Source organism: Sapajus apella, unplaced genomic scaffold, assembly GCF_009761245.1.
Source record: "Sapajus apella isolate SASKATOON/1434 unplaced genomic scaffold, GSC_monkey_1.0 scaffold75, whole genome shotgun sequence".
In the NCBI taxonomy this organism is placed as follows: Eukaryota; Metazoa; Chordata; class Mammalia; order Primates; family Cebidae; genus Sapajus; species Sapajus apella.
The window spans coordinates 9183372-9210729 of record NW_022437015.1 but is presented as its reverse complement, the minus strand read 5'-3'; the positions used below and the strand labels follow the sequence as shown (position 1 = coordinate 9210729).

The window sequence follows — 27358 nt, the reverse complement described above, 5'->3', positions numbered from 1 at the left end:
AAGCATTTAAAGAATAAAAAACAATTATTTTTAAGCTGTTAAAAATATTTGAGGCAGAGAGAATATTTTCTAATCCATCTTACTAGTTCAGTATTACCCTGATACCAAAGTTAACCAGGGGTACTATAAGAAAAGAACATTACAGGCTAAAATATCTCTGATGAACATAAATGGAAAAATACTCAACTACATAGTAGCAAACCAAATGACACAGCATTTTAATTGAATCATACATTATGATCAAATGGTATTTATTCTGTGATGCTAGGAATTCTTAACAAACACAAATCAATAAACGTGGTACACTGCATTAACATAATGAAAGGCAAAAATACATGACAATTTCAATAGATGTAGAGAAGCAGCTGACAAACTCAATATCCTTTCATGATAAAAACTCTCAGTAAATTAGAAATAGAAGAAATGTCACTCAACACAATAAGGGCCATGTATCACAAGACCACAGCTAACATCATACCTTATGGTAAAAATTCAAAAGCTTTTTCTCTAAAACAAAGAGAAGACATGGATGCTTACTCTGGCCACTTATATTTATCATAGTACTAAAAGTCCTCGTCAGAGCAGTAAGGCAAGGAAAGAACATATAAAGCATCCACATTCAAAGAAATAGATACAATTTTGCTTGCAGATGACATGATCATATATAGAAAGCCCTAAACACTCCAACAACAACAACAACAACAACAACAAAAAAAAAAAACTGTTAAAACTAATGAATTAATTCAGCCCATTTGCAGGATTCAAAATCAACACATAAAATTCAGTTGCAATTCTACACACTAAAATGAACTACCTGGAAAGGTACCTAAGAAAACAATGAGGGGCTCAGTTGTACAACACAGTAAATTCAATTCTGCCAATAACCTGAATGAACAAGTAAACATATTCTTCCCTACTGCCTCCAGAAGACAGCAGACTTGCCAATATCTTGATTTGGGTATTGTGAAACTCTAGGCAGAGTAACTAGTTGATCTATGATGTACCTGGACTTCTCTGACCTACACAACTGTGACATAATAAACTTATGCTGCTTTAAACTGCTAAGTTTGTGATAAATTTTCATGATAGTAGTAGACAATTAATATACACCAATGGACTGAAACTTCTGTGATGTCAGGAGTTATACCTGCCTTTGCTCCTCAAAGTATCCCCAGTGAGTAGCTCTGTGTCTGGCAGAAAGTAGTTGGTTAGCCAAGATTTGTTGAACTCAAAAGAATCATATAGGAGAAAAGTAGAGTTCCTGGATATTACTTGAAGGCAGGCAGACTTTAGAAGAAAGATTAACAGAAAAAAATGGAGACAGGAGAGCACATAGGCCAGTATAATCTTATGTTCATGATTTTTCCAAAATTCTGTCCTTACAGCTAGTTTTACTTAGAGAATATGGCATACATACTGTCTGAAACAAGCAAAAAAATTAGCCTATGATACAATCAACTGTGATGTCTGCATGATCTTAACTCTCTGTGACCTGAATCCAGAGAATTCTGGCAAGCTTAGACAATGCGGCACAAGTGTTTATTTCACCAATGTCTCAAATTCCACTGTTTCTTTACAATAATTGCTTTACTCTCATTTAATTGTTATGTTGTACATGAACATATTTGAGGTACAGATCGAAGCTCTCTGCAAAGTGCCTTGAATCATCAGCTTCAATAGCTTTATAGACCATGTAATCATACAAATAAAATCCCAAAGTCTATTCAGCTTACTAAAAAAAAAAAAAAAGGAAAAAAAAAAAAAAACTGCTCTAAATACATTCAATGCTTCTGTATTCAAATAGTTAATTTGCACTATGTTCTGTTAAAGAAAAGAAAAACTGTCACCCTGTCATTTTAGAGTCTGACACTAAGCTTGTCAAAAGAGACAGCTGTTAAACTGAATTACTGTTGACATGCAGAGAAACGGTCCTTGCCAGATGTAAAAGACATCTGCGGCAATGAAGTGGTACAGGATGGCTTTTCAAATGTGGTCACACTGGTATTTGAATAGCATGTCTATGGCATGAAAACATGGCCTTGACTCAGTCCATTTAAGGCAGCGAACCGAAGCCAATGAGAAGTACAAAGAAATTTCACTCTCTGTTGCTATATCCATAACTTATGCCTGGGTGTGAAAACAGTACAATAATGAAGCCTTCACACTCTTATCTTGTATACAGAAGCTGGGAGGCTTAAAGCATAGCAGAAAATAATTTGAGCTTTCCTGGTCTTTGACTATGTGTATAGGCGAGGTGTAAATTTATGAGGTAGATTATACAGAGAATTAATAAAAATAAGCCTTGTAGTCCAGCAATAAATATTTCTGTGATAATTGTAAATGGTGTTAAGTTGGTGAAGAGTTTGGTAGTGAACTATTCTAACGCTGCTCTTCAGGGATCCTAAGGATTGAAAAATTTACAAATGGACAACACAGAAAATCTGTAATACAAATGAATTGTATTGATAACCAAACAACAGAGGCAGTTGAACAAATGTTTGTTAATTGCCTAATATGTCCCAGCTACTGCATTAGGAATTACTCAGATAACATGAAATGTTCTAAACAGAAGCCCTTCTTTCTTAAGGAACTTCTTGTAGTGGGGAGAAAAACACAAACTTAAAAAAACTGTTTTCTGAGTAAGACTATGTTAAGAGCTTTAAGATAGGCACAAAATCCCCATGTTTTTATGTATAAGAGAGAAAGATCAGCAAAAGTACATAGAGAAGTTAAGAAATCATCACATTACTAAAAGCAGGTATATTTTCATAGAACACTATGAAGAAAAGAAGCAAGGCACAAGCAATTTATAAATGGTGTTCCACAAACATTAATTTGGAATTTAGGTGTTAGACTCTACAGCCCATTACATTATTTTTAAAATTGATTTTTATCAATATTACTTTCTGTGCTAAATCATAATTGTATGCATTTACATGGTACAATGTAGTGTTTTAATATATGTATACAATATGACATGATTAAATCCAGCTAATTAACATACACTTCACTTCACTTGCCTATGGTTTTGAGGTGAGATATTTGAAATTTACTAAGTTGTTTTGGAATATACAATATATTATACTATATATTATACCATAGTCAATATAACATATAAAATTATACAATATATTATACCATAGTCAATATACCACATATTGTCTATGGTCACCCTGCTGTGTAACAAGTCTCAAAACTTATTTCACTTTTCTAATGGAATTTCTAAACAATACTTTCTTCTTATGAACTTTTGTTCTCTTAGCCATTTCTCACTTGCACTTCCAACAGAACTATAGTCACTTTCAGACTAGCAGAAAATCTGAGATTTTTTATCCCTAGATGCTAGGATTAACCCAGCAGTTAAGCTGAATACATATCTGATCTTTCTTTTTTATGATTGGTAATACTAAATATCTACTAGCTTGGAATAGACACAAGATTAGACAAGAAACCATATCAGAAAGAGAAAGATGATTCTACTGCCATATTAGATATTATTATTCACTATTTATTGGGCTAGTTGCTTAACATTATATCTCAGTTAACAGGCACTTTAATGCTTTGGGAGATGTTTACTGTTATAATATTTCAGAGAAGAAAACTGAAGCTCAGAGTGATGAAATCACTCGCACATACTGCACAGCTAGCAAGTGGTGGATCTCTTGAAATATTTGAGGCCAAAGCTCCTTATCCTCTGTTACTTAAAACTGATTTTTCATGCTAGATAAGTTTGCAAAAATATCTGTAACTCCACTTTAAAACTTGCCTTTATTCCCCATCTACTTAACTACTACTCTCTAAGACACCATATATTCTTCGTTGGCTCAAAATATTATTTAGTTTGGCCACCTGTGAACCATAAGAGAGAAAGAGAGAAATATTCAGACTTCAATTAAACAAGAAAGAGCTGCAAGAACCAGCTTCATACAGTTCAGAATCATGTCTATTTCACTGTCAAATAAATTAAAAGTGTAAGAAATTTGGAGTTCTGTATAATCCTCAATATTAAATTTATAGTAGCCATTTTAAAAGCATCACCAACTTTTTTTTTTCACCCCCATAAATGTTGTCTTTGGGTTTAAAACCCTGTTACAATAAATATCACAAATATCTAACTTGCCACTGACATAGTGGGTTTCGGATCACAGGATAAAGAGTGACAAATTGGGCTAGAAAATTGGTCATTTTACCCATATTTTAGTATATAATTCAGTCTCAATAATTACATCCACAATAGTACACAACCATTACCACTAAATATTTCCAAACAGAAACTCTGTACTCATTGAGCAAGAACTCTCATTTCTCCCTGATCCCAGCTGCAACAGACTCTATTTTATATTGTCTCTATGAATTTGCTTAATTTAGAAACCTCATGAAAGTGAAATCAAACAATATTTCTCATTTTGTGTATGACTTATTTAATATAGCATACTTTTCTAAGGTTCACCCATGTTGTAGCATGTATCAAATTTCATTCAGCCTTATGGCTGAATAATATTCCATTACATACATATGTCATGTTTTCTTTATCCATTCATCTGTTGATGGACACTTTAGTTTTTTTTCCACATTTTGTCTCTTGTGAATAACGCTGCTATGAATACTGGTGTTCAACTGTCTATTTGAAAGCTTAATTTTAATGCTTTTGAGTTTATAACTAAATAAAGAATTGCTGACTTGCATGGTAATTTTATAATAAACTTTATGAGGAACTGCCAAATTGTTCTCCATAGCAGATGTATCATTTTACATTTCCCCAGCAATGTACAAACATTCCAATTTCTCCACATTATCACCGACACTTATTTTCCACTTTCTTTTAAATTATAGACATTCTACTAGGTGTGTAGTGATATCTAATTGTATTTATAATTTGAATTTCTTTAATGACTAGTAACACTGAGAATTGTTTCATGCGTTTATTGGCATTTTATGTATTTTCTTTGGGAAAAAAATTAGTCAAGTTTTTTTGTCCATTTTATTTATTGGGTGCTTTGTCTTCTTCTTGTTAAGTGGTAGTGGTGGTTGAGTTGTCCTCAATATATTCTAGATACGAATTGCTTAGCAGATGTATAATTTGCGATTTTTTTCCCATTCTGTGGGTTGTATTTTCATTTCCTTAATTGTGGTCTCTGATGCACAATATTTTTATAAGGAAATTTTCTTTTTCTTTTATCGCTTGTGCTTTTCATGTTGTATTAAGGAAATCACTCTTAAATCCAATGTAATCTATTATTTGTGTATAGGAATGCATGTGATTTCTGCACACTGATTTTGTATCTGGAGACTTTGCTGAAGTTGCTTATCAGTTTAAGAAGATTTTGGGGTGAGATGATGGGGTCTTCGGAATATACAATCATGTCATCTGCAAATAGAGACAATCTGACTTTCTCCTTTCATAATTGAATACCCTTTATTTACTTTTCTTGCATGATTGCTCTGGCTACAACTTCCAATGCTGTATGAATAGGAGAGGTGAGAGAGGGCATTCTTGTCTACTGCTAGATTTCAAAGGGAGTGCTTCCCATTTTTGCCCATTTGGTATGATATTGGCTGTGAGTTTGTCATAAATAGCTTTTACTATTTTGAGATGTTCCATTGATATCTAGTTTATTAGAGATTTTAACATAAAGCGCTGTTGTATTTTGTCAAAGGCTTTCTCTGCATCTATTGAGATAATAATGTGGTTTTTGTCTTTGGTTCTGTTTATGTGGTGGATTATGTTTATAGGCTTGCGTATGCTGAACCAGCCTTGTGTCCCTGGGACTAAGCCTACTTGATCGTGATGGCTAAGCTTTCTGACGTGCTGTTGCAATACATTTGCTAGTATTTTATTAAAGATTTTTTCATATATGTTTGTCATTGATATTGGCTTGAAGTTTTCTTTTTCTGTTGAGTCTCTGCTGGATTTTGGTATCAGGATGATGTTGGTCTCATAAAGTGATTTGGGAAGGATTTGCTCTTTTTGGATTGTTTGGAATAGTTTCAGAAGGAGTGGTACCAGCTCCTCTTTGCATGTTTGGTAGAATTCGGCTGTGAACCCAGTTGGACCTGGGCTTTTTTTGGTTGGTAGGCTATTAATTGCTGTCTTAACTTCAGCCCTAATTATTGGTCTATTCAGGATTTCAACTTCTTCCTGGTTTAGGCTTGAGAGGGTGCAGGTGTCCAGAAATTTATCCATTTCTTTAAGGTTTTCTGGTTTATGTGCATAGAGTTGTTTTTAGTAATTGCTGTTGGTAGTTTGTATTTCTGTGGAATTTGTAGTGATATCCCCTTTACCATTTTTTATTGCATCTATTTGATTCTTCTCTCCTTTCTTTTTTTATTAATCTGGCTAGCAGTCTATTTTGTTGATCTTTTCAAAAAACCAGCTCCCAGATTTATTGATTTTTTGAAGGGATTTTTGTGTCTCTATCTCCTTCAGTTCTGCTCTGATCTTAGTTATTTCTTGTCTTCTGCTAGCTTTTGAGTTTTTTTGATCTTGCTCCTCTAGCTCTTTTAATTTTGATGATAGGATGTCAATTTTAAATCTTTCCTTGCTTCTCATGTGGGCATTTATTGCTATAAAATTTCCTCTAGACACTGCTTTAAATGTGTCCCAGAGATTCTGGTACATTTTTTCTTCATTCTTTTTGGTTTTGAAGAACATCTTTATTTCTGCCTTCATTTCATTGTTTAGCCAGTCAACATTCAAGAGCCAGTTGTTGAGTTTCCATGAAGTTGTGCAGTTCTGAGTTAGTTTCATAATCCTGAATTCTAATTTTATTGCACTGTGGTCTGAGAGACTGTTTGTAATGATTTTCATTTGTTTGCATTTGCTGAGGAGTGATTTACTTCTAATTATATGGTCAATTTTAGAGTAAGCGTGATGGGGTGCTGAGAAGAATGTATATTCTGTGGATTTGAGGTGGAGAGTCCTGTAGATGTCTATTCAGTTTGCTTGGTCCAGATCTGAGTCCTGGATATCCTTGTTAATTTTCTGTCTGGTTGATCTGTCTAATATTGACAGTGGAGTGTTAAAGTCTCCCCCTATTATTGTGTGGGAGTCTATGTCTCTTTGTAGGTCATTAAGAACTTGCTTTATGTATCTGGGTGCTCCTGTATTGGATGTGTATATCTTTAGGTTCCTTACCTCGTCTTATTGCATTGATCCTTTTACCACTATGTAATGTCCTTCTTTGTCTCTTCTAATTTTTGTTGGTTTAAAGTCTATTTTACCAGATACTAGGATTGCAACTCCTACTTTTTTTTTTCTCTCCATTTGCTTGATAAATGTTCCTCCATCCCTTTATTATGAGCCTATGTGTGTCTTTGCATGTGAGATGGGTTTCCTGTATACAGCACACTGATGGGTTTTGACTTTTCATCCAATTTGCCAGTCTGTGTCTTTTGATTGGGGCATTTAGCCCATTTACATTTAAGGATAATATTGTTATGTGTGAATTTGATTCTGCCATTTTGTTGTTTTGTCCATTAGTTGATGCAATTTCTTTAGTTCAACCATTGCGGAAGACAATGTGGCAATTCCTCAAGGACCTAGAAATAGAAATTCCATTTGACCCAGCAATCCAATTACTGGGCACATATCCAAAGGATTGTAAATTGTTCTGTTATAAAGACACATGCACACATATGTTCATTACAGCACTGTTTACAATAGCAAAGTCCTGGGACCAGCCCAACTCCCCATTGATGATAGACTGGACAAGGAAAATGTGGCACATATACACCGTGGAATACTATGCAGTCATAAACAAAGATGAGTTTGTGTCCTTTGTAGGGACTTGGATGAATCTGGAAACCATCAATCTCCACAAACTGACATAAGAACAGAAAAACAAACACCACATGTTCTCACTCATAGGTGGGTGTTCAACAATGACAACACATGGACATGGGGGGAGCATCATACACTGGGGTCTGTTGGGCGGGACTAGGGAAGGGACAGTGGGGGCAGGGAGGTTGGGGAGGGATAACATGGGGAGAAATGCCAGATATAGGTGACGGGGGGTGGAGACAGCAAACAACGTTGCCATGTATGTACCTATGCAACAATCTTGCATGATCTGCACATGTACCCCAGAACCTAAAGTGCAATTATACACACACACACACACACACACACACACACACACACACACAATGTAATGCAGATTTCCCACTATGCTTTCCTTTAAGTCTTCTAGGAGTCCAATGTTGACTAGTAGCTAATTTAGAGTTTTTCAATTCATTTTGAGTTTATTTTATATACAATAAAACTAAACATCCATCATTCATATTTTGATTTATCTAGTTTTCCCAGCACTTCTTTTTAAAATTATTTTATTTCCTAAGTTATTGGAAGTGGCATTTTTGTCAAAAGTCTTGTGACCATATATGTGAGGACTTTTTCTGGGCTTTCAGTTCAATTCTATTAGTCTGTATGTATGTCCTTATGCCAGTTACACATGGTTTGGAGTACTATATCTACCTTTGAATGCAAGTTTTGATATCTGAAAGTGTGAGTCCTTAATCTTTGTTCTTTTATAAGATTCTTTTGGTCATTCAAGATCCGTTTCGATTCCATATGAGCTTCATGATGGGTTTTTACATTTCTTCACAAAATTACATTATTAGGATTTTGATGAGGCTTACATTGAGTCTTTAGATTACTCTATGTAGTATTGATATCTTAACAGTATTAAACCTTCAAATTATAAACAAAAAATTTCTTTCATAATTTTTCTTTTTAATTTTATTTCAATAATGTTTTATAATTTTTACTATGTAAGCATTTTGCTTTTTGATTAAATTGATTCCCAAGTATTTTTGAAGATATTTTAAATTGATTTTTAAACTCTCTTTTTTAGATTATTTACACTGTTGTGTAGAAATGAGGCTAATTTTTATGCATTGATTTTGTATGCTGTAATTTTGTTGTATTTATTGATGAGATCTAACAGTTTTTAGTGTACTTTTCAGGGCTTACTAGAAATAAGAGCATGCTATCTGAAAATATAGTTTTACAATTATGTTCTGATTTGGAAACCTGTTACTAATTAATTAATATAATATATAATATAATATATATATAATATAGTTAATATATAATATAATATATAAATTAATTAATTAATTTTATTTGTCTAATTGCTCTGCCCAGAATTTATAGTGTATATTAAATGTAAGTTGTGAAAACAAATGTCCTTGTTGGTTCCTTATCTTAAGGAGAAAGATTTCAGTCTTTCTCCATTGAGTATGATGTTAGCTATGGACTTTTCATATATATGTATATATATATGGTTTTTATCATATTGTGAAAGTTTCTTTATATCCCTAGTTTATAGAATGTATTTATTATGTAAATGTGTTTGATTTAATCAAATGTGTTTTCTACATCAATTTATAAAATCATTGTTCCTTCAATCTATGCCAGTGATGCATTACATGGATTGTTTTGGAAATTCAATGACACTTACTTTCCTAAGATAAACCCCACCAGATCATGGTGTATAATTTCTTTCTTTCTTTTTTTTTTTTTTTTTTTTTACTTTAAGTTCTGGGGTACATGTGCAGAATGTCCATGTTTGTTACATAGGTATACATGTGCCATTGTGGTTTGCTGCATTTCATATGATGTTAGGTTACCTTTGATAGTATTTTTTTTTCAGATTTTCTACATATATATTTGTATTAATGGGGTTCTTCAGAGAAACAGAAGCAATATGATAGATGATAGATAGATAGATAGATAGATAGATAGATAGATAGATAGATGAAAGGGGATTAGTTAGGGGGATTAACTTATGTAATTATAGAGGCTGATATGTCCCAAGATAGGCTGTCTGTAAGCTAAAGAATTAAGAAAGCTGATGGTATAAAAACTCTCCATCCAAAGGCCTGAGTCCAAAGGCCTGAGACCCTGGGGATTTGCTACTATAGGTCCTGGAATTCAAACGGAGAGAGCCTATAGTTCTGATGATCAAGGACAAGAGAAGAAGGGTGTCCTAGCTCCGGAATTCAGAATGAAAACTTACCTCTTCTTTGTCTTTTTGTTCTGTCCAGACCCTCAGCCTATATGATGGTTTCTGGTTATTTTTTGATGTTTCTGTAAAGAAACAGGAGTTTGAAAGTTATTACTTCACCAATTCCTGTTGTCATTTCATACAGTGTTAATTTTTAGTCTTGTTTTTCTCTTTATAGGAATTTCTTTGGGTACAGTCTCATTCTGCTTTCAGATTCTCTTTTTGTTTTACATCTTTCAAAAATTTGACAATAAGGTATCTCAGTATGGATCTTTTTGAATTTAATTTGCTTGGAATTTGTTGGGCTATTTTATATGTAGTTTACGCCTTTCATTGAATTTGGGAGGTTACCCATCATTAGTTCTTAAAATACTCCTTCTGAATTTTTAATTTTCTCTTCTCCTTCTGAGACTTCTGTAAATGTATATGTTGGTCTGATTGATGGTATGCTACAAATCCCTTTCACTGTTTTTTCTGTCCCTCAGATTTAAAAAGTTCATTTGGCTTAATCTTTATATACGCTGATTCTTTCTTCTGCCTACTTAGATCTGTTCCTAAAATTTTCTAGTAATTTTTTCATTTTGATTATTGTACTTTTCAGCTCTACAGTTTTTAATTATTTCTATAATTTTTATCTCTTAAATAATAACCTAATTTTGTTCATACATAATTTAATTCGTTTCAAATAGATTTCTTCTAGCTCTATGGACATATTAAATGAGATTATTTAAAACATTTGTATAATAAGTCTAATGTCTAAGCTTCTTTAAAGACAGTTTTTGTCCAATATATTTTTCTTTTAAATGAGCTATACTTTTTTCTTTCTTATATACAGGAAAATATACTTTCTGGGTGATATCTTTCCTAAAAACTGTACATTAAATATTATAATGTATTAACTCTGGAAATTAGTTTATCCCCCTCTTTTTCAAGATTTGTTATTCTTGATAGTTAAAGCCTTAGCTTCTTTTTATCCAGTGTTTTGACGGACCTTTTTGAATTCCTGAAGATTAAACAAATTAAAACAAAAAAAAACCTTCACCAGTTTTTTTTAGACTGGCTTCGTGTTGGGGTACTTTTTTCAACACTTAGGCAGAACATTCACAATTTTGCCTCAGTCTTCAGTTCCTGCCAGCACTAAGCTTACAGATATCTCAATGTTGAAAGCTTAGAGTTTTCTCAACTCTTTTCTGTACATGTATTTTTCCTGGACATGTATATGTCCTTCTTAATTCTCAAGTGCTTTGGAATGCTCTAATTTTCCAAAGAAAATCTATAGTTTTTGCTTCTAGGCTAATCATGTTCTATTGCATGTGTGAACTGTAACTTTTTGCTTCAGGCAGTGTCAGAGTTTTTTTCTTTTTTTTTTTTTTTCTCAATCACCTTGCAATATTTTTGAGCAATGTCTGTCACTTTTCTACCCTAAGAGGGTACCCAGTAAGGGAGATCAAAGATTATTATCTTGTTGTTTTTTTTTCTTCAAGTATCCCCCAGATGAGTTAGAACAAACCAAATAATTTGTTAATATGGTCTACTCTGCTCTCTCAGGAACCAGGAACCAAGGTCCCACACTGAGGTTGTAGGTTGCCATCTTTCAGACTATCACTGATCCAGAAATTGGGTGAGGCAAGAGCAAATATAAAACCACAAAAATTTTAAAGTTACATTTTTTGATTTGGCTTTTCTTGGTGGCTATAAATATTTGACTCTTTTTTATATTTCTGATATTTGAATATGACAGTTGGTTATTTTTTTTTTGTTTCTGTAAAGAAATGGGAGTTTGAAGTTTACTTCTCCACCAATTCATGTTGTCACTTCATACTGTGTTAATTTCTCTGTCTTTTTTTCTCTTTATAGAATTATTATTACTATTATTTTGAGACAGACTCTTATTCTATTGCCCAAGTTGGAGTGCAGTGGCATGATCTCGGCTCAATGCAACCTCTGCCTCCCAGGTTCATGCAATTCTCATGCCTCAGCCAGCTGAGTAGCTGGGATTAGAGACATGTACCTTCAGCTTAGCTGTTTTTGTATTATATGAGAAAAAATGGGAGGAACTGAAAACTAAAATTATAATACTATGTGTTATACTTACCCACGTAGTTGTCTTACTGATGATTTATATAGTTTTTCATATAGTTTTAAGTTACTGTTCACTGTCCTTTTATTTCAGCCTGAAGGACTTCATTTACTATGCTTGCAAAGCATGTCTTATAGAAACAAACTCCCTCAGCTTTTTTTTATCAAGGAATGTCTTAATTTCTCCTCCATGCTTAAAAGGGTATTTTTGCTAGATATAGAATTCATCATTTATTGTTTGGGCTTATTTTTAAAACCTTGAAATGTGTCGTTTCACTGCATTCTGGACACCATTGTTGATGATGATAAACCAGATGTGCATCATACTGAGAATCCCTTGAAATTGATCAGTCACTTCTCTCTCTGTCACACCAGGCTGGAGTTCAGTGGCGTGATCTCAACTGACTGCAACCTCTGCCTCCCAGGTTCAAGTGATTCTTGTGCCTCAGCCTCTGGAGTAGCTGGGATTACAGGCAGGTACCACCAGCCCAGCTAATTTTTGTATGTTTAGTAGAAACAGTGTTTCCCAATGTTGGCCAGACTGGTCTCAAACTTCTGCCCTCAAGTGATCTGCCTGTCTCAGCTTTCCAAAGTGCTGGGATTACAGGCATCAATCACGATGCCCAGTTAATTTTTATTATCAGATATTACATTTGTTTATTTTATTTCCTGATAGTTGTCTGTTCATATTTAAGAATGATTTTTTTGTAAGTAGTTGATGGTTTATCTTTGTTTTTGTGTGCATAGATCTGTGTCCACAGTTCGCCTTTTTCCTTAATGTGAAGCTTGAGTATGGGCTCTTTGTAGATTGGAAAGATGTGTTACTTTGCAAGGTTTCACTTGGAGTGTATTTGTGGGGAGTCTTACCAGTACATTGTGGAGTAGATTGTGGGAGTCCTTCAAGTGACAGAATGAGGATATCTTTATTCAAGTATATCATATATCACACTTGGAACCCAAGTCCTGTGCAGTTGATTTATTCACTTTCCTTATTAAATAAACCTGTGCTTTTTACTTGCCTGTATCTTCTCTGGTGTTCCTCTGGAAATATTGGATCTTTTCTCCACACTTGTGTACATGCTCTGCCCTACCTAGCCTGTTAATATGTACTCATTAACTTTCGCTGTTATATAATTATTTCTTTGTAATTTTTTACTTCCTATCATTTCACAGGTGTTTAAGAAAGAATGAAGAGTAAAAAATATGGTTAGTCCACTATGTGGAAATTAAAACATACCAAACTGTTGCATTTTGTGGGGTGACGTTTCTTGCCACCAAAACTGTGCTGAAAGAAATTTTCAGTTGTAGAGTACTTTGGAAAATAAAGAAATAAGTAGCATTCAAGAGGAAAAATGCCTAGGTTTTGTTATAGTCAAATATAAGGAAGAATTTGTGAAAGAAAAAATTAGAGGCTTTAAACTTAGACACAAGTCTAAAATTCTTCTGTTGGCAAAACAAAGTGGGAAGGGGATAAATCTGAAAAGAATACCTATTGAGTAATTTTCTTTATTATGTGACAGGTGGAAATCATGAGCTAAAGCTTTATTTGCTCTGTTACAAAACTTTATTAGAGTTTTAAGTTAACATAATTGACACCATGTCGTGTTAATATATTAAAGGATCAATCTTCTGTATTTTAAAAATAAGAATTTATTGTAAATGAACTGAAGATTGACCATCTGTGAACAGTACACAATTAATTTTTTGCATGTTTGAAATAACATATATCCTGGGCTGAGAACTGCTTTAATGGAATTAGCTATGACACGGTTGCAAAGTGTTATTAAAAAGGAACAAATGACATGATCTAGAAATTTCCTCATCATACAGTACCAATTATGAAAATTGTATTTTTTCTTTAGGTTTCAAAATATGCAAAATTTTAGCCCAAAAGAATGAGGCCCTTTCTAGGTTTACTGCTTTTTGAATCCCTTTTTATTCATTAGTTAGATCAATATTTATTAAGCACCTACTACGTCTCAGGCACTTGTAGGGGTATTGTGAACACAATGATTAACAAAACAGACCAAAGTCTCTGTCTTTATGGAGTTTTCTGGGAATTCAGAAAACAAAAAAGTAAATAATAACAGAATAATTATAAATCATAATAACTACAAAGAAGACATAACTGTTAAAGTAAAACATAAGGAAGTGGGAATATTTTAGATATTATAAACAGAAAAATTCTTTCAAAGTAGCTGATATTTAAGTTAAACTTTGAAGAATTAGAAGGTGCTAAACATATAAAATGCAGGAATAGAAATACAGAGGGGCATTTCTGGCAGAAGAAACTGCAAGAGTAAAACCTTGAGGCTAAAGCCCTTGCAAAATTTGTAAATGAATTTACTTGTATGGAAATTACAGTTGACCCTTGAGCAACATGGGCTTGAGCTGCATGGGTCCACTTACACATGAATTTTTTCAGTAAATATTTATTTTCTCCCCTTCCATATTCTCCATATCTTCTACCTCTGCTATACCTGAGAAAGCATGACCAACTTCTCTTCTTCCTCCTAAATCTATTCAACATGAAGACCATAAATATAAAGACCTTTGTGGTGATTCACTTCCACTTCATGAAGAGAAAATATATTTTATCTTTCTTATGATTTATTAATACAATTTTCTTTTCTCTAGCCTTATTGTGAGAATAATGCATACAATACATATAACATTGACAATATTCTATGTAAATACAGAAAAAAATATGTGTTAACTTGCTATTCACGTTATTGATAAGGCTCTCAGTCAACAGTAAGTTATTAGTTTCTTTTTAGATTTTTATATTAGGTTCAAGGGTACATATGCAGGGTTGTTATATAGATAAATACTGTGTCACAGAAGTTAAGTGTACACATTATTTCATTCTGCATGTAATAAGCATAGTACTCAGTATGTAGTGTTTTTTTTATTCTCACCCTCCTCCCTCTCTTCCATACTCAAGTAGAGCCAAGTGTCTGTTGTTTCCTTCTTTGAGTCCATATGTATTCAATGTTTTGTTTCCACTTATGAGGACATGCAGTATTTAGTTTTCTTTTCCTGTGTTAGTTCACTTGGGTTAATGGCCTCCAGCTCCATCCATGTTGTTGCAAATGACATAATCTCATTCTTTCTTATGGTTCTGTAATATTCCATGGTTTATATGTACCACATTTTTGTTATCCAGTCTCCTGTTGATGGGCATCTAGGTTGATTCCATATATTTGCTATTATGAAGAGTTCTGCAATTAACATGCATTTGCCTGCGTCTTTATGATAGAAAAATTTATATTCCTTTGGGTATGTCCCTTATAATGAAATTGCTGGGTTAAATGGTAACTCTGCTTTGAGTTTTGTTGAGAAATCACCAAATTGCTTTACACAATGGTTGAATAAACTTACATTCTCACCTTCAGTGTAAGTGTTCCCCTTTCTCCACAACCTCCACAGATTGTTATTTTTTTTTTTTTGACATTTTAAGAATAGCTGTTCTGACTGGTGTGAGACAGTATCTCACTGTGATTTTGATTTGAATTTCTAGAGTGATTAGTGATGTTGTGCTTTTTTTCATGTGCTCGTGATCCATGTGTATGTTTTCTTTTGTAAAGTGTCTATTTGTGTTATTTGCCTACTTTTTATTAGAGTTGTTCCTTTTTGCTTGTTGATTTGTTTAAATTCTTTATGGATTCCGGATATTAGATCTATATGTTTATTATTTAGTTACTTTTTTATTGTACTTTATGGTCTGGGGTACACGTGCAGATCATGCAGGATTGTTGCGTAGGTACACACATGGAAAGGTGGATTGCTGCCTCCATCCCTCTGTCATCCCTATCTGGTATTTCTCCCCATGTTGTCCCTCTCCAACCTCCCAACTCCAGGCTGTCCCTCGCTTATCATCCCCACAACAGACCCCAGTGTGTGATGTTCCCCTTCCTGTGCTCATGTGTTCTCATTGTTGAATATTCGCTCTGATTGAGAGCATGTGGTATTTTGCTTTCTGTTCTTGTGTCTGTTTGTTGAGAATGATGGTTTCCAGGTTCATCCATGTCCCTACAAATAACATGAACTCATCATTTTTTATGACTACATGTATTCCATTGTGTATATGTGCCACATTTTCTTTGTCCAGTCTATCATTGATGGGCATTTGGGTTGGTTCCAGATCTTTGCTATTGTAAAAAGTGTTGAAATGAACATATGTGTGCATGTGTCTTTATAATAAAAAAATTTATAATCCTTTGGGTATATACCCAGTAATGAGATTGCTGGGTCAAATAGAATTTCTATTTCTAGATCTTTGAGGAATCGCCACATTGTCTTCCACAATGGTTGAACTAATTTACACTCCCACCAACAGTGTAAAATTGTTCCTTTCTCTCCACATCTTCTCCAGCATCTGCTGTCTCCTGATTTTTTAATAATTGCCATTCTAACTGCTATGAGATGGTATCTCTATGTGGTTTTGATTTGCATTTCTCTGATGACCAGTGATGATGAGGATTTTTTCATGTTTTCATTGGCCTCATAAATTTCTTCTTTTGAAAAGTGTCTATTCATATATTTTGCACACTTTTGAATGTGTGTTTGTTTGAATGTGTGTTTGAATTCAAAATTCATATATTTTGAATGGGCTTGTTTGTTTTTTTTTTCTTGTAAATCAACTTTAGTCCTTTGTAGATACTGGGTATTAGGTGTTTGTTAGATGGGTAATTTGCATAAAATTTTTCCCATTCTGTGGGTTGCCGATTCACTCTAATGACTGTTTCTTTTGCAGTGCAGAAACTCTTAAGTTTAACTAGGTCCCATTTGTCTATTTTCACTTTTGTTGCCATTGCTTTTGATGTTTTAGTCATGATGTCCTTGCCTATGACTATGTCCTGAAGGTTTTTGCCTAGGTTTTCTTCTAGGATTTTATGGTATTAGGTTTTATGTTTAAATATTTAATCCATCTGGAGTTAATTTTAATGTAGGGCATAAGAAAACGGTCCAGTTTCAGCTTTCTGCACATGGCTAGCCAGTTTTCCCAAGATGACTTATTAAACAAGGAATAATTTCCCCATTGTTCTTTGGCAGGTTTGTCGAAGATAAGATGGTTATAGATGTCTGACGTTTCTTCCAAGACCTCTGTCCCATTTCACTTGTCTATATCTCTGTTTTGGTAACAGCACCATGCTGTTTTGATTACAGTAGCCTTGTAATATAGTTTGAAGTCAAGTAGCGTGAGGCCTCAAGCTTCGTTCTTTTTGCTTAGGATTTCCTTGGCTATGCAGGCTCTTTTGGTTCCATATGAAATTTAAGTTGTTTTTTTTCCAGTTCTGTGAAGATCAATGCTAGCTTGATGGGGATAGCATTGAATCTACAAATTACTTTGGGCTGTATGGCCGTTATTGATATTGATTAATATCAATATCAATGAGACCAAGATATTGATTCTTTCTAAGCATGAACATGGATTGTTTTTCCGTTTGTTTATGTCCTCTCTTATTTTCTTGAGCAACAGTTTGTAGTACTCCTTGAAGAGGTCCTTCACATCCTTTGTTAGTTGTATTCCTATGTATTTTATTCTCTTTGTAGCAATTGTGAATGGGAGTTCACTTATGATTTGGCTCTCTGTTTGTCTGTAATTGATGTATAGGAATGCGTGTGATTTCTGCACATTGATTTTGTATCCAGAGACTTTGCTGAAGTTGCTTATCAGTTTAAGGAGATTTTTGGCTGAGACAATGGGGTCTAATACACAATTATGTTGTCTGCAAATACAGACAATTTGACTTCCTCCTTTCCTAACTGAATATCCTTTATTTCTTTTCCTTGCCTATTTCTCTGGCTAGAACTTCCAATACTACATTGAATAGAAATGGTGAGAGAGAGCATCCTTGTCTAGGGCCAGTTTTGAAAGGGAATACTTCCCGTTTTTGCCCATTCAGTATGATTTTGGCTGTGGGTTTGTTGTAAATAACTTTTATTATTTTGAGATATGTTCAATTAATACCTAGTTTATTGAGAGGTTTTAGCATAAAGAGCTGCTGAATTTTGTCAAATGACTTTTCTGCATCTATTCAGATGATCATGTGGTTTTTCTCTTTGGCTCTGTTTATGTGATGAATTATGTAAATAGATTTAAGTTTGTTGATCCAGGCTTGCATCCCTGAGATGAAGCGTACTTGATCGTGATGGATAAACTTTTTGATGTGCTGTTGCATTCAGTTTGCCGGTATTTTGTTGAAGATTTTTGCATCTATGTTCACCGTGGATATTGGCCTGAAGTTTTATTTTTTAGATGAAACTCTGACAGGTTTTGGTATCAGGATGATGTTGGTCTCATTAAATGAATTAGGGAGGATTCCCTCATTTTATATTGTTTGGAATAATTTCAGAAGGAATGGTACCAGCTCCTTTTTGTACCCCTGGTGGAATTCGACTGTAAACGCATATGGACCTGGACTTTTTTTGATTGGTAGGGTATTAATTGCCACCTCAACTACAGAACTTGTTATAGATCTATTCAGGGATTTAACTTCTTCCTAGTTTAGTCTTGGGAGTGTGTACGTGTCTGAGAATTTATCAATTTCTTCTGGATTTGTTGATTTATGTGCATAGAGTTGTTTGTAGTAATCTCTGATGGTGGTTTGTATTTCTGTGGCTTCTTTGGTGATATCTCCTTTATCACATTTTTTTGCGTCTATTTGATTCTTCTTTCTTTTCTTTTTTATTAGCCTGGCTTGTGGGCTGTCTATTTTCTTGATTTCTTTCAAAAAACAGCTTGGTTTTATTGATTTTTTGAAGGTTTTTTGTGTCTCTATCTCCATCAGTTCTGCTCTGATCTCAGTTATTTCTTGTCTTCTTCTAGCTTTTGAGTGTTTTTGATCTTGCTCCTCTAGATCTTTCAATATTGATGATAAGGTGTCGATTTTATATTTTTTCTCACTTCTCATGTTGGCATTTATTTCTATAAATTTCCCTCTAGACACTGCTTTAAATATGTCCCAAAGATTCAGATACATTGTGTCTTTGTTCTCATTGGTTTTGAAGTATTAATATCTTCATTTCTGGCTTAATTTCTTATTTATCCAGTAGACATTCTGGAGCAGGTTGTTTAGTTTCCATGTAGTTGTGCAGTTTTGAGTGAGTTTCTTAATCCTGAGTTCTAATTTGATTGCAATGTGGTCTGACAGAATGTTCTTTATGATTTCCATTTCTTTGCATTTGCTGAGGAGTGATTTACTTCCAATTATGTGGTCAATTTTAGAGTAAGTGCTATGTGGTGCTGAGAAGAATGTCTATTCTGTTGATTTGGGTTGGAGAGTTCTGTCAATGTCTATTAGGACTGCTTGGTCCAGATATGAGTTCAAGTCCTGGATATCCTTGTTGATTTTTTTTTTTTTTTTTTTGAGACGGAGTTTTGCTCTTGTTACCCAGGCTGGAGTGCAATGGCGCGATCTCGGCTCACCACAACCTCCGCCTCCCGGGTTCAGGCAATTCTCCTGCCTCAGCCTCCTGAGTAGCTGGGATTACAGGCACACGCCACCATGCCCAGCTGATTTTTTGTAGTTTTAGTAGAGACGGGGTTTCACCATGTTGACCAGGATGGTCTTGATCTCGACCTTGTGATCCACCCGCCTCGGCCTCCCAAAGTGCTGGGATTCCTTGTTGATTTTTTTGTCTCATTGATCTGTCCAATATTGACAGTGGATTGTTAAAGTCTCCAGCTATTATTGTGTGGGAGCCTAAGTCTTTTTGGAGGTGATTAAAAACTTGCTCTATGTATCTGGTGCTCCTGCATTGGGTACATATATCTTTAGGACCCTTAGCTCTTCTTGTTGCATTGATCCTTTTACCATTATGTAACGCCCTTCTTTGTCTCTTTTGATATTTGTCGGTTTGAAGTCCATTTTATCAGAGACAAGGATTGTAACCTCTGCTTTTCTTCCTCTTGATTTGCTTGGTAAATCATTTTCCATACCTTTATTTTGAGTCTATATGTGTATTTGCACATGAGATGGGTCTCCTTAATATGGCACACTGATGGGTCTTGACTTTTTATCCAGTTTGCCACTTTGTGTTTTTTAATTAAGACATTTAGGTCATTTACTTGTAATGTAGTTATGTGTGAAATTGATCCTGCCATTTTATTCCTTATTTATTTATTTATTTATTTATTTGCCTGTGAGCGGATGCAGCTTTTCATTGCATCATTGGTCTTTACCATTTGGTATGTTTTTGGAGTGGCTGGTACTGGCTGTTCCATTTCATGTTTAGGGATTCCTTCAGAAGCTCTTATAAGGCAGGTCTGGTGGTGATGAAGTCTCTCAGTAGTTGTTTGTCCATAAAGGATTTTATTTCTCTTTCACTTATGAAGCTTAGTTTGGCTAGATATGAGATTCAGGGTTGAAAGTTCTTTTCTTTAAAGATGTTAAATATTGGCCCCCATTCTCTTCTGGCTTGTAGGGTTTCTGCTGAGAGATCCACTGTGAGTCTAATGGGCTTCCCTTTGTGGGTAACCTGACCTTTCTCTCTGTCTGCCCTTAGCATTTTTTCCTTCATTTCAAACCTGGTGAATCTGATGATTATGTGACTTGGGTTGCTCTTGTTGAGGAATGCCTTTGTGGTGTTCTCTGTATTTCCTGGATTTGAATTTGGCTTTCCTTTCTAGGTTGGGGAAGTTCACCTGGATAATATCCTGAAGAATTTTTTCCAACTTGGATTCATTCTCCCTGTCATATTCAGGTATACCAATCAAGTGTAGATTAGGTCTTTTCACACAATCCCATATGTTTTGGAGGCTTTGTTCATTAATTTTCACTCCTTTTTTTCTCTAGTCTTGCCTTCTTCTTTAATTTCACTGAGTTGATGTTCAATTTCTGATATCCTTTCTTCTGCTTGATCGATTAGGCTATTGAAACTTGTGTATGCTTAGTGAAGTTCTTGTGCTGTGATTTCAGCTTCATCAAGTCATTTATGTTGTTCTCTTAGCTGGTTATTCTAGTTAGCAACTCATCTAAACTTTTTTCAGAGTTTTTAGTTTCTTTGCATTGGGTTGGAACATGTTTATTTAGCTTAGAGAAGTTTGTTATTACCCACCTTCTGAAGCCTGCATCTGTCAATTCATCAAATTCTTTCTCCATTCTGTTTTGTCTCTTTTCTGGTGAGGAGTTGTGATCCCTTGGAGGAGGAGAGACATTCTGACCTTTAAGGTTTCACCCTTTTTGCACTGGTTTCTTCCCATCTTCGTGGATTTATCTAGCTTTGATATCAGGGAGAGGCTTGATTATGCAGTCTGTTGCTTGTTTGCCTGTAGAGGCGCTGCTGGGCTGCCACAGACTCAGTCTGGCTGCTGTGTAGGCTTCCTGTGTCCTTTGTTTACACAGGGAGATTAGACCCACCTCTGTAATGGTGGAGGCCATTCCCCTCACTGAGCTCAATCCTTCCGAGTTGAGCTTGAACTGATGTACTGGCTGTGAAACTTTCAAATGAAAGGGCTTTGGCCTGCTGGGCTTTGTGGAGGGAGGGGCCCCCAGCCTGTTGCTTGTCTCCCTGCTTTTAGCACCACCTCTCTCTGGGGTCCAGTAGCTCTGTCTTTCAGGATCTCGGAGCCGGACAATGCATCTGCCTAGATCTGTGCCAACAATCCACAGTACCTGCTGAGGCTGCTATTCAACTCTGTGCAGGTAATTTGGGCACTTTTCAGCTGGAAAAAAATATCCTGGTCTGTGGGTTGCATAGGCTTTGTTAGAAGCACAGTAGCTGGACTGGTGTGCCAGAATGGGGAAGTCCCCAATCCTCCAATCAGATGCACTTCCTGGATGGAGCAGCACCCTGCCTCACCTCGGTTTGCCCTCTTTGGCCTATGCTCGCTGTCCAGCCATTGAGGCTGAAAGATTTATAATACCTGCCATTTCTTTGGAGGACAAAAATGATGCCATATTTCTAGGATTGAAGCAGCTTTGCTCTTAGTCTGGTTTATTCACTGCAAAACCTCCAACTCCCGCTACAGGCTTGGGGTGTGTCCGCCCCTAAGCAGAAGTGATCAGATATTAGATCTTTTTTGAATGCATAGTTTGCAAATATTTTCTCTCATTCTGTATGTTGTTTACACTTTTGATAGTTTATCTTGATACCTCAAGCTCTTTAATTTAATTAGGTCTCACATGTCTATTTTTGTTTTTGTTGCAATTGTTTCTAAACATCTTTGTAATGAAATCATTGCCATGTTCTATGTTTTGAGTGGTATTTCCTAGATTATCTTCCAGAGTTTTCATAATTTTAGGTTTTATATTTAAGTTTTTAATCTATCTTGACTTGATTTCTGTATGTGATGTGAGGAAGGGACCCAGTTTCAATCTTCTGCATAGAGCTGGCCAGTTCATTTATTGAAAGAGGAGTCTTTATCCCATTTCTTATTTTGATGGGCTTTGTCAAAGATAAGATGGTTGTCAAAGGTAAGAAGTATTGTTTCTATCCTCCCTATTCTGTTTCATTTGTCTACTTGGCTTTTATTACCAGTATCATCCTGCTTTGATTACTGTAGCCTTGTAGTATAGTATGAAGCTGGATAATGTGATACATCCATCATTGTTCTTCTTGCTTAGGATTGCCTTCATTATTAGAGCTCTTTTGTGGTTTCACATAAATTTTAAAATACATTTTTATATTTCTGTGAAAAATATCATTGGTGGTTTGATAGAAATACCACTGAATCTGTAAATTGTTTTTGGCGATATGGGCATTTTACAATATTGATTCTTTCTATGAGCATGGAATGCTTTTCATTTGTTTTTGTCATCTGTGGTTTTTTTTGTTTTGTTTTGTTTTGTTTTGTTTTGTTTTGTTTTGTTTTTTTGAGACGGAGTTTCACTCTTGTTAACTAGACTGGAGTACAGTAGTGGAATATTAGCTCACTGCAGCTTCTGCCTCCCTGGCTCAAGAAATGCTGCCTCAACCTCCCAAGTGCTGACAGGTGCCCACCACCATGCCCAGCTAATTTTCCATCTTTTTAGTAGAGATGGGGTTTTGCCATGTTGGCCAGGCTGGTCTCAAACTCCTGGCCTCAGATGATCCACCCACCTTGGCCTCCAAAATTGCTGGGATTACAGGCATAGGCAACCATGCCTGGCCTGTCATCCATGATTTTTTAAGCAATGTTTTCCTCGCAGCCCCGGAGTCAAAGCTGATTCCCGGCCCAGTCCCATCCTGTAGCAGCCTGCCTCCTCTTTCCTTTCAACATGACAGATGCCACTATGTCCTTCGCCAAGGACTCCCTGGTAGGTGGAGTGGCCGCAGCCACCTCCAAGACAGCGGTAGTGCCCATCGAGCGGGTCTAGCTGCTGCTGCAGGTACGCATGCCAGTAAGCAGATCACCACAGATAAGCAATACAAGGGCTTTATAGACTGTGTGGTCCGTATTCCCAAAAAGCAGGGAGTCCTGTCCTTCCGGCGTGGTAACCTGGCCAATGTCATCAGATACCTCCCCACCCAGGCTCTTAACTTCACCTTCAAAGATAAATACAAGCAGATCTTCTTGGGTGGTGTGGACAAGAGGACCCAGTTTTGGCGCTACTTTGCAGGGAATCTGGCATCAGGCGGTGCTGCTAGGGCCACATCCTTGTGTTTTATGTACCCTCTTGATTTTGCCCGTACCCATCTAGCAGCAGATGTGGGTAAAGCTGGAGCTGAAAGGGAATTCCAAGGCCTTGGTGACCACCTTGTTAAGATCTACAAATCTGATGGGATTAAGGGCCTGTAGCAAGGCTTTAACGTGTCTGTGCAGGGTATTATCATCTACCAAGCTGCGTACTTCCGTATCTATGACACCGCAAAAGGAATGCTTCCAGATCCCAAGAACATTCACATTGTTATCAGCTGGATGATCACACAGACTGTCACTGCTGTTGCTGGGTTGACTTCCTATCCATTTGACACTGTTCGTCGCTGCATGATGATGCAGTCGGGGCTCAAAGGAACTGACATCATGTACACAGGCACACTTGACTGCTGGAGGAAGATTGCTAGTGATGAAGGAGGGAAAGCTTTCTTCAAGGGTGCATGGTCCAATGTTCTCAGAGGCATGGGTGGTGTTTTTGTACTTGTCTTGTATGATAAAATCAAGAAATACACATAAGTTATTACCTGGGAATTTTCCCCCTGTGAACAGTCATGCTGTATCATATAATGTATCTTGAGCATTCTCAGCAGACTCCTGGCTGTCAATTTATCTGTGGCAATTATTTGCTGGTTGAAAATGGGAAGCAATAATATTCATCTGACCAGTTTTCTCTTAAAGCCATTTCCATGATGATGATGATGATGGGACTCAATTATATTTTTTATTTCAGTCACTCCTGATAAATAACAAATTTGGAAAAATAAAAATGTCTAAAATAAAAAAAATTTAAAAAGCAATGTTTTGTAATTTTCATTGTAAACACCTTTCACTTCCCTTGTTAGCTTCATTCCTAGGTATTTTATTATTTTTGTTATTATTGTAAATAGAATTGGGCTCTTGATTTGGCTCTCAGCTTGGATGTTGTTGGTGTGTAGGAATGCTACTATTTTTTTGTACATTGATTTTTGTATCCTGAAACTTTATTGCAGTTGTTTATCAGATAAAGAAGCTTCTTGGAAGACACAGTTGAGTTCTTTTAAATATAGAATCACATTGTCTACAAACAGAGATAGTTTGATCTCATCTTTTCCCTTTTTAACTGCCTTTGATTTCTCTTGCCTGGTTGCTTTGGACAAGATTTCCAGTACTATGTTAAATAAGAATGGTGAGAGACAGCATCCTTCTCTTGTGCCAGCTTTCAAAGGGAATATTTCTAGGCTTTGCTCATTCAGTATCATGTTGGCTGTGGGTTTGTCCTAGATGACTCTCATTCACTCATTATTTTGTGGTATGTTCTTTCAAAGTCTAGTTTGTTAAGGGCTTTTAACAAAAAGAAATGATAAATTTTATCAAAAGCCTTTTCTGCATCAAGGTAATTCTATGTTTTTTTGTTTTTAGTTTTGTTTATGTGGTAAATCACATTTATTTATTTGCATATATTGAACCAACCTTGCATTCTAGTGATAAAGCCCACTTGATCATGGTGGATTTTCTTTTTGATGTGCTGCTGAATTTAGTTTGTTACCATTTGTTGATACTTTCTGCATCTATGTTTGTCAAAAATATTAGCATTAAATTTTATTTTTTGTTGTATCTCTGCCAGGTTTTGTTATTAGGATGCTGCTTGCCTCAAAGAATGGTTTAGGAGGAGTACATACTCCTAAATTTTTTGGAATAGTTTTAGTAGAAATAGTACCAGCTCTTATGTATATATCTGGTAGAATTTGGCTGTAAATCCTTCTAATCCTGGGCTTTTTCTGGTTAGTAGGCTTTTTATTACTGATTCAATTTCAAAATTCATTATTGTTTCATTCAGGGATTTAATATATTCCTTTCAATCTTTGGAGGTTGTATGTTTCCTGAAATTTACGTATTTCTTCTAAGTTTTCTTTCTTGTGTGCATATAGGTGTTTGTAGTAGTCTCTGGGTTTTTATTTTTATTTTTTTAATTTTGTTCAGTCAGTGATAATGTCCCCTTATTTCTGATTTTGTTTATTTATTTGTATCTGCTCTGTTTTCTTCTTTATTTATCTAGCTAGCTGTTTATCCATTTTATTTATTCTTTAAAAAACCGACATATTTGTTGATTAATCTTAGGGTTTTCTCATCTCAATTTTATTTTCAGATCAGCTGATTTTGGATATTTCTTGTCTTCTGCTAACATTGGAATTTGCTTGCTCATGTTTCTCTAGTTACTCTGGAAGTGATGTTAAGTTGTTAATTTGAGATCTTTCTAACTTTTTTATCTGGGCATTTTAGTGCTATGAACTTTCCTCTTAACACAGCTTCAGCTGTGTTTCAGAGATTCTGGCATATTGTATCTTTGATATTATTAGTTTCAAAAAATATTAATTTCATTTTTTTACCCAATGGTTATTCAGGAGCAGTTTCTTTACTTTTCATGTAATTGCATGGATTTGAGCGATTTTCTTAGTAGTAATTTTTGTTTTTATTATGTTGTGGTCCAAGAGGGTGATTGGTATGATTTCAGCTTCTTTGAATTTGCTCTGGATTTTTTATGTCTGATTGCATAGTTGATATTAGAGTATGTGTCATGCAGTGATGAAAAGAATGTACATTCCATTGAGTTTTGGTGAAGAGTTCTGTAGATGTCTATTAGGTCGATTTTGCCAAGTGTTGAGTTCAGATCCTGAATGCCTTTGTTAGCTTACTGGCTTAATCATCTTGTCTAATATTGTCAGTGCATTGTTAAAATCTCCTGTTATTTTTGGGTAAAAATCTAAATTTCTTCATAGGTCTCTGAGAACTTGTTTTATTAACCTGTTTGTGCCTGTGTTGGGTGCATCTATATTTAGGAGAGTTAGGTCTTTTAGTTGAAGTGAATCTTTTACTACTGTGTAATGCTCATCTTCATCTTTTATGAGCTTTGCTGCTTTAAAGTTTGTATTGTCTGGAATTAGGATACCAACCCCTGCTTTTTGTCTGTTTTCCATTTGCTTGGTCGTTTTTTTCTCCATCCCTTTATGTTGAACCTATGGGTGTCATTGAATGTGAGATGGGTCTCTTGAAAACAACATAGAGAGTGGGTCTTCCTTTTTTATCCACCTTTCCAGTTTGTGCCTTTGGTTTGGACATTTAGGCCATTTACATTCAATGTTAATATTTAACTATGTAGATTTAATCCTGTTGTTGTGTTGTTAGTTGATTATTATGCAGGCTTTTTTGTGTGGTTGCTTTATAGTGTCAATGATGTGTGTACTTGTGTCTTTTTGTAGTGGCTGGTGGCAGTCTTCTCTTTCTATATATTTAGCACTCCCTTAAAGATCTCCCATAAGGCAGGTTTGATAATAATGAATTCCCTTAGTATTTGTTTATCTGAAAAGGATATTATTTCTCTGTCACTTATGAATCTTAGTTTGGCTGGGTATGAAACTCTTAAATGGTTTATTTTTCTTAAGAATGATTAACATGGGTCCCCAATCTCTCGTCTGGTTTGAAGGTTTTCTGCTGAAATGTCCACTGATGTGGGCTCCCTTTTTAGGTGACCTGCCCCTTCTCTCTAGCTGCCTTCAATATTTTTTTCTTTCATTTCGACCTTGGAGATCCTGATGAATATGTATCTTGAGGATGGTCTTCTTGTGTAGTACTTCACTGGGGTTCTCTGGATTTCCTGAATATGAATGTTGGTGACTCTAGCAAGGTTCAGAAAATTTTCATTTATAATATT

General features: G+C 35.3%; 1 pseudogene; it reads left to right on the top strand.

Moving 5' to 3' along the window:
• The first annotated feature begins 23257 nt into the window (after positions 1 to 23257).
• LOC116532336 lies at positions 23258 to 24399 on the top strand (annotated as a pseudogene).
• The last annotated feature ends 2959 nt before the right edge of the window (positions 24400 to 27358 follow it).